This window comes from Neoarius graeffei, chromosome 14, assembly GCF_027579695.1.
Source record: "Neoarius graeffei isolate fNeoGra1 chromosome 14, fNeoGra1.pri, whole genome shotgun sequence".
Classification (NCBI taxonomy): domain Eukaryota; kingdom Metazoa; phylum Chordata; class Actinopteri; order Siluriformes; family Ariidae; genus Neoarius; species Neoarius graeffei.
Window position 1 is genome coordinate 22,520,464 of NC_083582.1, and position 13,493 is coordinate 22,533,956.

Consider the following 13,493-nt stretch of genomic DNA (forward strand, 5'->3'; position numbering starts at 1 on the left):
AAGAGTCTCATAATCAATTAAACAAAATTCTGACATTGTGTTGAAGTTATCTGTCTGTGTCACTGGTGATTGCAGTTTTTCAATTATTTGCAACGGAGATATATTATGAGCAATATTCTGCTGCATTTTATCAATTTTACCTTTGAAGAAGGATGCAAACTCATTGCATTTATTAACTGAGAGAAGTTCAGGTGCTAATTGTGGTGGGGGATTAGTTAGCTTCTCTACTGTTGAAAATAGCACACGGGCATTGTTCATATTCCTGTTGATGATGTTGGAGAAGAAAGACTGTCTTGCTTTACGAATTTCATAATTATATTTACAAAGCATCTCTTTATGGATTTGATAATGGATGTGAAGTTTAGATTTGTGCCATTTTCTTTCAGTCTTTCTACATTCTCTCTTTAGCAGTTTAACAGCTGGGTATTGCTTCCATGGTGCTTTCTGCTTATCATTGACTCTTTTAATTTTGAATGGAGCAATATCATCCATAATTTGGGTCATATTTAAATTAAAAATTTCCAGTAAATCATCTACAGAGTCTGACATTTTGGTTGAGATCCGAGAGAGAGCTTGCTCAAAAAGAACACATGTTGTCGTTTATGACTCTCCTACCCATAGTCGTTGAGCTGTTCTGAATGTGAGGATACATAGAAACATCAGAGAAAACACAAAAATGATCAGATAAGGCCAGGTCAACCACAGTAGTAGAAACAGTAAGACCCTTTGTGATGACGAGGTCAAGGGTATGACCACGAGAGTGGGTCGGCCCCTGTACATGTTGTACTAGGTTGAAGTTGTCAATAAGTGCAAGTAGTTCTTTGGCATAAGTGTTTTCAGGATTATCTACATGCAAGTTAAAATCCCCAGATATAATAAGACAGTCAAACTCTAAGCAAATGACTGACAACAGTTCACCAAACTCTTCCAGAAAAACTTTGGCTGAATGTCTCGGAGGCCTGTAAATAGTTAATAATAATATGTTAGGAGAGCATCTAACAAGTGCACATAAGTGTTCAAAGGATGTAAAATCACCAAGTGAGGATTGTTTACATTGAAAAGAGACTTTGAATATATTTGCGATCCCTCCACCTTTCCCCTGTCGGGTAACATTCATAAAATTTAAATTTGGGGGAGTTGCTTCAATAAGGGTGGTAGCACTATTTGCTTGATCCAGCCAAGTTTCAGTTAGAAGCAAAAAATTAAGATTGTGTTTGCAGATAAGATCATTAATTAAAAATGACTTGTTTGAAAGTGATCTAACGTTCAGAAGAGCTAGCTTTACAGAAAGTCTAGAAGTAATATCCGCTTGGGCATTCTGATATTGTTTTGAAACAGGAAGGAGACTAGACTGGTTTACCCCCTGGGTAAACCAGGGACCCACAGTCCAAAGACATGCAGGTTAGGTTAACTGGTGACTAAATTGATCGTAGGTGTGAATGTGAGCGTGAATGGTTGTCTGTGTCTTTGTGTCAGCCCTGTGATGACCTGACGACTTGTCCAGGGGGTACCCCGCCTTTTAGGGTATTAGGCAGAAAAAGAAATTTACCAGTCAAAAATAATATTTTATATAATCCTGATAAGCGCCGCAGGTGCGAAGACGAGCGCCGCAGGCGCGAAGTCCCTCTAGGGGGGTCTGGGGGCATGCCCCCCCAGAAAATTTTTGAAATTTAGACTTCATTTCCTGCATTCTAGGACATTTTCAGGGTGAAATGGCGTGTAATTTTTGATCAGAAATATTGCATATTTTTACTTTGTATTTTTTTCAGTTTCACTCCTGAATGTATCAGATGTATGTATGGTGTCTGATTTGGTAACAAAAGTGAAAAGAAAATAAACAACAATGAATTGTATATAATCTTTTGATCTAGTTACAGTATTTAATAAAAAAAAAATAACCCAACAGTATTCTATTTTACCATACTCCAATGAAACCCCCTTGTTAATCAATGTATCACACATACCTTTTCTGTCTTTTTGTGGAAAAACGAATCAGTTTTTGTCACATTCAATTTGGGGCGTTTGTTGGGATTCATCTTGATCCAGAAGAGTGAGTCAGCAAAAAAAAATGTGGTTCTCCCGCCAAGAAAGAGGAAACTACAACGCAGGGTGTTTGGCAATTTTCGACCAATCAGAATTCGCGATTTATTCAGTCCGCATGTTACAAGATTCAGTGCGGGCCAAAATGGCGGAAACGATGAAATATTCTGATTTTTCATTTCAAGTTTTCAGTATTTTTCGTATTAAACTGTGTTTCTTACGATTTGTAAATGATGGCGGAACCACACACGGACTGGCCATCGGGAGTAGCGGGAGTTTTCCCAGTGGGCCGGTGGTTCAGTGTGGGCCAGCGGAGAAAAAAAAAACAGTTGCGCGCTGGCCTTTAATATGATAAGCAATGTTAACAGTTTCTTTAACAAACTGTTAACATTGCTTATCATATTAAAGGCCAGCGCGCAACTGTAATAAGCAATGTTAACAGTTTGTTAAAGAAACTGTTAACATTGCTTATCATATTAAAGGCCAGCGCGCAACTGTTTTTTTTTTTTTCTCCGCCGGCCCACGCTGAACCACCAGCCCACCGGGAAAACTCCCGCTACTCCCGATGGCCAGTCCGTGTGTGGGCGGAACATAACTGGATTTATCGGATGACATGTGGGAGTATTCATGTGCGAAAATTTTCAGCATTATCGTCCGTTTCAGTATCCGTCTGTGTGTATACTTGCCCGTTGAAATCGGCAATCGCCCGTCAAATTTACGGGTGGACGGGTCTCTGCCTAATACCTTACCGCCTTTCGCCCGTAGTCAGCTGGGATAGGCTCCAGCTTGCCTGCGACCCTGTAGAACAGGATAAAGCAGCTAGAGATAATGAGATGAGATTTTATATATCAACAGGTGATTCATTCAGTCTCAGCATCATGTCTTTTTGCTGGGTCAGGCCAGAGAACTTCAACATCACAGGCAACATTCTCCATAGCCAGTCAATGAGGAAAAACTCTCTGTTGTGCTGGATCCAGCCTTGGTAAGACTCCATATGTACAGTACCAGTCAAAAGTTTGGACACACCCACTCAGGTTTTTCTGTATTTTGACTATTTTCTACATTGCAGAACAATACTGAAGACATTAAAATGATGAAATAACATATGGAACATGTATGGAATTATGTGGTAAACAAAGTTTTAATTATGTGGTAAACAATTTTTTATTTATTTATAAAAATAGGTTGTTCAAAGTGGTCAGCGTTTACCTTGATGACTCTTTACATGCTATTGGCATGATTTTGCCCAGCTTCATGAGGTAGTCAGCTGGAATGCTTTTCAGTTAACAGGTGTACCTCATCAAAAGTTAATTAGTGCAATTTCTTGTCTTCTTAGTGCGTTTGAGATTAAATAGTAAATAATAAAAATATAGTAAATAGCCCTATTCAACAACTGCAGTAATCCATATTATGTCAAGAACCACTCAACGAAAAGAAATAACAGTCCATCATTACTTTAAAGGGATAGTTCGGGATTTTTGACATGAATCTATATGGCATCCCCATCAATAGTGTCGTGCAAACACACTGACTTACCCCTGACAGCATCCTGTGAGTCCAGTTCTTGTCCAGTTTTGGTCCAGACGAAAGTAGTCCAGCAAGTTTGTTGGGGTCACGAAAGTAAAACGTTTTTCGTCTCAAAATAGTATGTGTTCAAAAGAGTGATATATTTGCATCACAAAACCGTTGCCAAATAAAAAGTCAGACCTCGAAATCGCTTGGCACTATTTTCTCTCCCTTGGTATCACTGCGCGCTGTCATGTTGACATCTGCGCAGGAATCAACACATTTCCCATTGTTTGGCAGTGATTAGGAGTTCAGATCAGCGGCGCTAACAAGCTAATTTGAGAGCAAGAACAGCGACAAATTTATCACCTTCTATAACCTATACAATAATATATTTGTGAAAATGGTGCGCACTTGCGACTATCCAGGCTGTAGCAACAAAGATGTGGCTGAATCTCCGCACACATTTCACCGTCGTAGTCAGACATGTTGTCGCTAACTTTGCTAGCAGTAAACAATGTAGTGATGTGTCGGTCGCAAACGATCCGGTTCAAAGAGCCGGCTCTTTGAAGTGAACGACGGGAGCCGGCTCTTCGGTGGGAGCCAAGTTGGGGAACCAAATCAGTTTTTTGTCCTTAGGTGCCTCAGAGAGAGAGACAGAGAGAGAGAGAGAGAGAGAGAGAGAGAGACACAGAGTTCAGCTCAGCTGAAGGATGATTGTCTATTTGACAACCATGATCATTGTTTTGTTGCCGTGAATTCCTAAAGCTCATGATATAAATTGTCGCTCATAAATTGACAGGTTCGGTCGGCAACCGCCTTGGCATGGCCAGATTAATCTGCGGTATACAACGAGACAGCAGTCATTATAACAGGAGCATATTTGCTGTTCCAGCGGCTTCTCATTACTGGTGGAGCAGAGTGCGGCACTTTTTTCTCTTTTTACATGCGCTCAAGGTGCCACATATTTTGTTGCACATTGTTCTGTGTTTGTTAAAATAATTTCCAACTTTGCTTCATAGTTTCTTAGGCCTGATTTATACTTCATAATTTATTTTGTGGCATTTTGTTCAAGGTCGAGTGTGAAATAAAGCCATAAAGGATAAACAGTTGATGTCTTCTGTGTATTTTATATTGGTAATATAACACAGTTTTGCATTATGTTTGTGAGAAAATAATTTATTAATTGGTAAGTAAGTTTTATTTCTATAGCTAGAACATTGTTACACTGCTATACTTTACAAAGCTTTACAATGGCTACAAAAACTAAAAAATAAAATGGAAAACATCCTATTGATAAAATATAAATAATAATGTAATTAATTAACTAGTTAATTGCAACAATTAAATCAAAAATAAAATCTCAGGAGCCGTTTGGGAGCCGAAAGAGCCGGCTCCTTATAGTAAGAAGAGCCAAAAGAGCCGGCTCCCGAAAAAGAGCCGAAATTCCCATCACTAAAACAATGAATGAAACAGCCGTGGCTGTCACCTGGCGGCAGCGCGCAGTGATAAGAAGGGAGAGAAAATAGTGCCAAGCGATTTCGAGGTCTGACTTTTTATTTGGCAATGGTTTTGTGATGCAAATGTATCACTCTTTTGAACACATACTGTTTTGAGACGAAAAACGTTTTACTTTCGTGACCCCAACAAACTTGCCGGAGTACTTTCGTCTGGACCAAAACTGGACAAGAACTGGACTCACAGGATGCTGTCAGGGGTAAGTCAGTGTGTTTGCACGACACTATTGATGGGGATGCCATACAGATTCATGTCAAAAATCCCGAACTATCCTTTTAAGACATGAAATGTCTTTTAATGAAAAAAAAAATGAAAAAACATTGAATTAGGTGTGTCCAAACTCTTGACTGGTACTGTAAGTCACCACAATATATTTTCCCTGGTCTAGGGTTTTTAGTTGTATACCATCCACTGCCATTCAGAGAAAAAAATCTCAGGACCGTATCAGTCCCAAACTATGACAGACAGGATGCTGTGCCTACTCCTCACATCCAAACAAGGCCTCCTGAATACCCCCCATAAATGTAAGAAGACAGTGTGTGTTATATGACCCCAAGGTGGTATGACAATAGAGAACCCCATGAATATTTATGGCTGCACAAAGTACCATGTTGCCACCACACTGGCCAGGAACTTTGACAATGGCCAATTATGTTCCAGCCTCTCCTCCTCCACATCAAATTGAACCCAGCTTCAAACACAAAAAATGTATTCATGGAGTTTTTCCATCCATCCATTATACTGCTTAGCCATCAGGGTCACAGGTGAAGTTGAAGTCAATCCCAGCTGACTTCATGTGGGGGTACACCCTGGGCAGGTACACCCTGGGCAGGTTGCCAATCTATCACAGGGCTAACACACTCACATTCACACCTATGGACAATTTAGAGTAGCCAGATGCTCTAATCCGCATGTCTTTAGACTGTGGGAGGAAACCAGAGCACCTGTAGGCATGGGAAGCACATGCAAACTCAGCACAGAAAAGCCTCAGTTGGCTGCAAGGTTTTAACCCAAAACTTTCTTGCTGTGAGTTGACAGTACTAACCACTGCATCACCATGTCATTCCATGGGGTATTTCCATGGAATCTAATTCAGAGAATGGATATGGATATAGTTTTGTTACAGAATGCTCCAGAAAGACAGACCTATGTTGTAGTGTATGCACTCCTGATTTACATACATTACAATGTAATGCAGCTTGACAGTAGTATATGGTATAGTATTGTACTGTAAAACAATCAGCACTGACTGTCTGTTTGAATGTACAATTACTGTACTTCTGCATAATAACATCCTTGATCTTTGACCCTTTATGACTTGCGCTCAAAGGGTATTCTGTACACTTGCTTCATGCACACCCTGTTGTATTGGAAAGGTGGTCAATGATGGAAAGTCTGATACAGTTGAGTCCTTATTTGCATTGTCTTCAATAAACCTGTGCTGGATTTCATGCATTATAATGGCATTGTTTTGAAGGACCATTTCAACTATGAGAGCCTCTTGCTCTGTTGGGAGAACACAGGAGTCCTTCTACCCTCACATGGCAGTCTTGCAGTTCTGTAAGAAGGGAATGTGCAGTTACAAAAATATATATGCAGTAAAAACAGTGATTGACTCCCTGCCCTGCCCCAACTGGTCTCCTTTATTGGCAAGGTGATGTCCTGATGTCTGTATATCGTAAACTTTCAATGGCCAAAAAAAAATCTGTTCCATTCTCTGAATCCCTTGAGATTGGGTTGTACTCTTTGTCCTGCTTCCTTCATTGTTATTCCATGAACAAGAACATGGTCTGTTACAGTTGCTCGAATTTCATCTGAAATTACTGTTCTTGATCTTCATCTTCCTCTGCTTCGCAGATAGTTTCCATCTATTGTTGGTATCAACCTTCAACTCACCCATTCCACCTGTGCACTCTGCACTGGCTTATATTGGTTTCATCACATCATTAGGAACAAGTGTGAACAATTTTGTAAGCTGTGACGTCTGTTCTGTAATTGCGTTTAACTTCTGCCACCTGTAGTTACCATTATGCATCACAAGAGCATCACTGTGCAAAATGTGTTTGTGAGTAAGAGTTTGGAGTTTTGCTAAAAAGAGTAAATAAGATCTGCAAATTGTTTCTAACTAGGTGAAAATTGTTTACAGCTTTGCCAAAAGAGTAATTGATTCAATAAATGGGTTCAGGCCACTGAGCAGTTGGTTCAAAGAACGTGTTTTATCAATACAGACAAACTGTAAAAGACAAAATTCTTCTTTATTTATGATCTTTTGTAAGATTTTATTTCCACCTCTGCTTATTTGACTGTTACTTTGGAATCACTATCCATCCATTATCCATAACCGCTTATCCTGTGCAGGGTCACGGGCAAGCTGGAGCCTGGAATCACTATAATGAATATTAATTGGACAAGAGCATGGCCTTTACCTTACAAATCCTCACTATAGCCAGAAAGTTTCGTTTGGAGATTCAACATAATATAAGCCACACAAATGAGGTTTAAAAAAAAACCTTCTGCGGCTTTTGTCAAGTGGAGTACAAGTCAGTGCATCATTTGTTTGTTGTTTATCCTTTTGTTTTCTTTGCAAGCAAATATGAAATTTGGTTGTATAACAGTATTACTATGTTAGATGGACACAAGTGTTTTATTGGGAAACACGCCACTCATATTTTTCATCCGAGCTCTATCCGGGACATGGAAAACCAAAACCATGACATAAATCTCTATATATCACTCGTCAGGAAATCAATGAATTGTTTAGATAAATTTGGATACATTTTGTTGGTGAAATGTGTCGATATAATAAAAAGAAAATCACATGTTGGCTTGAAGATATGAAGTTTATCTTCTCGTGTTGACAAATTCATACGAAATACATTGCAGATCCAAGTGACCTATTTCACTCCAATAATGTCACTCTCAGCGTTTTACCTGCTAACTAGACATGAGTTGTCAAAATGGCGAACTGGTTCAAAATTAAAATTCTTTTGATTAACTGGCATATTTTTCTTTTGTGGATGTATCCATATAATATAAAGAACATTACATGGTGGCATGAAGATATGAAGTTTATCTTCTCATGTTGAAAATATTTTTACTCATTTGCATTGCTCACTTGTGAATATATTCACCACTTGAAGAGAAACTTAATATCTTTGCACAACCCTGTAATATCATATAAAATCTGCTTTGCAGACAGCTACAGTCTGCATGCATATCAAGCACTTGGTTTATCATTGGTGTGGTCTGGTAAAATAAAACAAAATCTGATCAGTCCAATCAGATTTGAACTGACAGGTTTTCTGGTCAACACTCACTCACTATCCGTTTTGAGTCAGTTGACACGTCAGATGTGCGTATCTTTTTAAATGTTGCACTTTTTCATGCAGGTCATGTTCTTGGTTCAGGACAGTTAATGATTATCTGTTACTTATTAGTAATAACAGGTGGAGATGACAGGTGGCTTTAGTTTGCTAATCAAGGACCATAGAGAGCACACACATCTTCCGATGTCTATACATGTGTAACGAATCCTGATGTGGGTGGAGCACAGAAGCACAGCAGGCGAGAGTTGTTCATGCAGAGACTTTATTTTCTTTAGCTTTTCAGCTTTTCTCAGTCACACACACAACACACACACATGTTCTGGTGAGGAGTGACTCTTCTTTGCTCTCCCCCTCCTTTTATGCTCCAGCCCCGCAACACACACACACACACACACACACACAAATTGACACCAGGTGTAATGACTTGGCCACTTACCTTCCCTGACCCTGCCCTCCATTCACAAACTGCTGCTTGGCCACGCCCCCGTCGCTACATACCCCCCCCGGACGGGACAGGAAGTCCGTCACCACCATCTGTGCCCCCAGCCTGTGGACCACCTCGAACTTAAATGGCTGGAGGGTGAGATACCAACAGGTGATACCATCCTTCATGCGGTGGAGCCACTGGAGGGACACATGGTCTGAACAGAGGGTGAAAAGGCTCCCCAGCAGGTAGTATCAGAGGGTGAGGACCACCCACTTGATGGCAAGGCACTCTTTTGATGGTGCTGTATTTGCTTTCACGCATTGAGAGTTTATGGCTGAGGTACAGCACAAGGCGCTCCTCGCCCTCCACCTTGTGGGACAAAACGGCCCCCAGCCCTCTGTCCGATGTGTCAGTCTGCAAAATAAAGGGGAGAGAGAAGTCAGGGGAGTGTAAAAGTGGCCCCACACACAGTGCAGCTTTTACCTTCGAGAACACCTATTGGCACTACTCCGTCCACTGGATCGGATCTGGAGCCCCCTTTTTAGTGAGATCGGTTAATGGGTTGGTGACATCCGAATAATTAGGTATAAACCTATGATAATAGCCAGCCCCAGGAACTGTCTCACCCCCTTTTTGGTCTTGGGCCTCGGGCAGGCCGCAATCACTGCAGTCTTGTTAATTTGGGGACGCACCTGCCCATGACCCAAGTGGATCCCCAGATACCGTACTTCCACCTGCCCAATTGCACACTTTTTTTGGGGGGGGGTTAGCTGTGAGGCCTGCACACCTCAGTGACTTTAGAACTCAGATATTCCAGGTGCTGCGGCCAATCATGGCTATAGATATCATCGAGGTAGGTGAAGGCAGAGGATCCTGTCCATGAGCCGCTGGAATGTAGCGGGAGCCCCAAACAACCCGAAAGGAAGCATGACACACCAAACGGTGTGGAAAAGGCCGTTTTTGCTCGGGATAGAGGAGTCAGGGGGATCTGCCAATATCCCTTCATTAAATCCAGTGTCGAATAAAAGTGAGCAGAGACTAACCAATTGAGCAACTCATCAATGCAAGGCATTGGGTATGCATCAAATTTAGACACTGCAATGACCTTTCTATAGTCCACACCGAATCGACCCATCGGTCTTGGGGAAACAGGATCACTGGGCTGCTCCAGTCACTGTGGGACTCCTCAATTATGCCCATCTCGAGCATGGCCTTGAGTTCGTCCTGAACCACCTTTTTTTTGTGTGTGTTTTCAGGCAGGCGGTAAGGGTGGCTATGCACTACCACCCCTTGGGGCATCTCAATGTGGTGTTCTATGAGGTGGGTGCGGCCGGGTAGGGGTTCGAGAACACGTCGGAAAATTCCTCCTGCAATTTGGCTACCTCCGTGAGTTGGGTCGGTGAGAGGTGGTCTCCACAATGGACTGGAGTGCTTTGAGATGTTGCTTTTTTTACCTCCAGGCCCAGCTCCGCCTTCTCTGGAACTACTGACATCAATGCCACGGGGACCCCTCATTCCAACATTTTAAAAGGTTGAGGTGGTAGATTTGCAATGCCCCGCCCCATCCATTCACCTCACCTCATAGTCGACATCCCCGACTAGCTGTGTGACCTCGAAGGGCCCTTGCCACTTGGCGATTAATTTAGAACTCAACGTGGGCAATAATACGAGTACTTTGTCTCCCGGCGTGAACTCTCTAAGGCGTGTCCCCGTTATACAGCCGGATTTGACATTCTTGTGCCTGCCGCAAATTCTCCTGGGTTAAGTGTGTGAGGGTGTGGAGTTTTGCACGCAAGTCAAGAACGTATTGAATTTTGGTTTTGCTCGGCGAAGGTTCCTCCTCCCAATTTTCTCGTAGCACATCCAAAATGCCACGTGGCTTATGCCCATATAATAATTCAAATGGAGAAAACCCCGTGGAGGCTTGCGGGACCTCTCGTACTGCAAATAACAGGGGCTCAAACCACTTATTCCAATTACGTGCATCCTCTCTTAGAAATTTCTGAATTGTTTGAGTGTTTGATATTAAAACACTCCACTAAGCCATCTGTTTGTGGTTGATGGACACTGGTGCGGATAGACTTAATTCCCTGTAACCCATACAGTTCGTGCAGTGCATGTGACATAAATGTAGTGCCTTGGCCTGTCAGGATTTCTTTTGGAATCCTAACCCGGGAGATAATACAGAAGAGCGCTTCTGCAATACTGCATGCTGAGATATTGCAGAGAGGCACTGCTTCTGGATATCGTGTTGCATAGTCCACCAGAACTAAAAGTGATATCCCCATGCTGACCGATCTAATGGCCCAACAAGATCCATCCGAATTCGCTCAAACGGGGTCTCGATTAAAGGGAGAGGGCGCAAAGGTGCTTTTAGAGTGGCTGCAGGATTTACTAGTTGGCATTTGCGGCACGCTGCACACCACCGACCGACATCCCTGCGAATCCCTGGCCAATAGAACTGGACCATTATTCGGGCTAGTGTTTTATCCTGCCCTAAGTGTCCAGCCATGGGATTAAAGTGAGCTGCATGGAATACGAGTTCCCTACGGCTCTTTGGAATTAATAATTGGGTTATTCGTTCACCAGTTTGAGTGTCCTGCATCACTTGGTTCAATCTATCTTTATTAATAGCAAAATAAGGGAAGGCTGGTGTCGCGCTTGGCTGAAGAGTTTGCCCATTGATTACTCTCACTTGGTCAAACGCATGCCACAGAGTCTCGTCTTGCGACTGCTCTAACAGGAAATCCTCAAGGGAATCCCCGAGAGAGGGAGGAGGAGCGGGCTGCTCCTCACTCCTTGTGTCGCTCTGATGCAGTGCTAACGTAGACGGCTCTGTGATAGCTTCTCCAGTCAACACCACACCAGGATCTTCCTGTGACATACTAGTGCAGGACCCACTATGTGTTAAATGTTCCATCAGCTTTTTAAACCCTGGCCAATCAATTCCCAAAATCGAGTGGGTGAGACGAGGATTAACCGCTGCCTTTATTCTATGCATTTGGCCCCAGAATAGAATACGGACAGACACTAAGGGATCATTGTGAACATCCCTGTGCACACACAACACTTTCACCGTTTGTGCTCTCCCCAATGCCTCACCTTGCACCAGGCGTTGGTGAATTGGGGTCTGATTACAACCGAAATCCACCAACGTGTGATATGTATCCCTTTGAACACTTATGCGATACGTTCCTGCCCGATCGGGGGCGGTCACTGGCGAGTCGGGGTTCCGGATCACAGCTCCCACCTCCCTTGCGGAGCTCCGACTCTGGAGATGCTCCGACTCCCCACCGCACTGCACCCAGGCTTTCCCTCTGCACTGGCGTTATGGGAGTCACTCACCTGAGGAGGAGACAACACAGACACGGAAGAGGGAGATGGGCAGACACCACGGATGCGACGGGCCGGCTGGGGAGGAGACGGCCACCGCCTCCATGGTGGGGGAACGGGGTGGGGAGGGGAAAGAGAGACAGAGGGGGGAAAGGGGAGAGAGAGAGAAGAGCGAAGAGAGATGCCTCATCTGCCTGCTGTCGGAGCTGCCTCCAGATGGTCCTCTGCCAACTCGATGGCTTGTTCTAGCGACACCGGGCGATGACACTGGACCCATTCTGCCATTCCTTCTGGAAGTCAAGATGGACTGTTCCATTGCCACCAGATCGATGATCTCGTCGGCGTCGCAATCATCCACCCTCAGCTACCACCGGCAGGCGTCCCGGAGTTGTTGGCCGAATGCAAACAACCGACCGGCCGACCTCCTCCAATGCCAGCGTCCGGAAGTGCTGGCGATTTGTTGTTCTGGGGAGCAGCTGACGCACTGCAAGGATGGCTTTCTTCAAGTCAGCATCCACCAGTCAGCTGTCAGCAGGGAGCTGATGCACCGTGAGCTGCGCCTCACCAGTCAGGAGCGGGAGGAGGTGTGCCGCACACTACTCAAGCGGCCACCCCCACGTCTCGGCTGCTTGTTCGAAGAGGGCAAGGAATGCTTCCGGATCATCCTGCGTGCCCATCTTCATGAGGGTGCCGGCTGCAGTGATGGTCATCGTCCGTGCTGACGCGAGCAGATGCCAGAACACCTGGCAATCTTCCTGCTGGGCCAGCATCAAGGCTTCAAAGCGTTGTTCTTGTTCCTTTTGGAGGGCGATCAGCGCTTGATGCTGGTTCTGCTGGGTGGTAACGAGGGCAAGGATGAGCTCTTCGAATGAGGAGGACTCCATGGGGTGGTTCCCTTCTGTGCTCCCGGGTTTTGGCACCACTGTAACGAATCCTGATGTGGGTGAAGCACAGAATCACGGCAGGCGAGAGTTGGTGTTCACACAGAGATTATTTTACTTATTTTCTTTCGCTTTTCAGCTTTTCTCAGTCACACATGCGACACACACGTGTTCTGGTCAGGAGTGACTCTACTCTGCTCTCCCCCTCCTTTTATGCTCCATCCCTGCAACAAACAAAAACAAACACACACACACACACACACACACACACACACACACATTAATTGACACCAGGTGTAATGACTTAACCACTTACCTTCCCTGACCCCGCCCTCCATTCCCAAACTGCCACTTGGCCACGCCCCTGTTGCAACAGCATGCTTTGCAGCATAGGTCAAGTGTGAAGTCAAGATGAGGTCAAAATAAATTAGAGCAGTGCACACTTTATTTAAAGGGCTGATG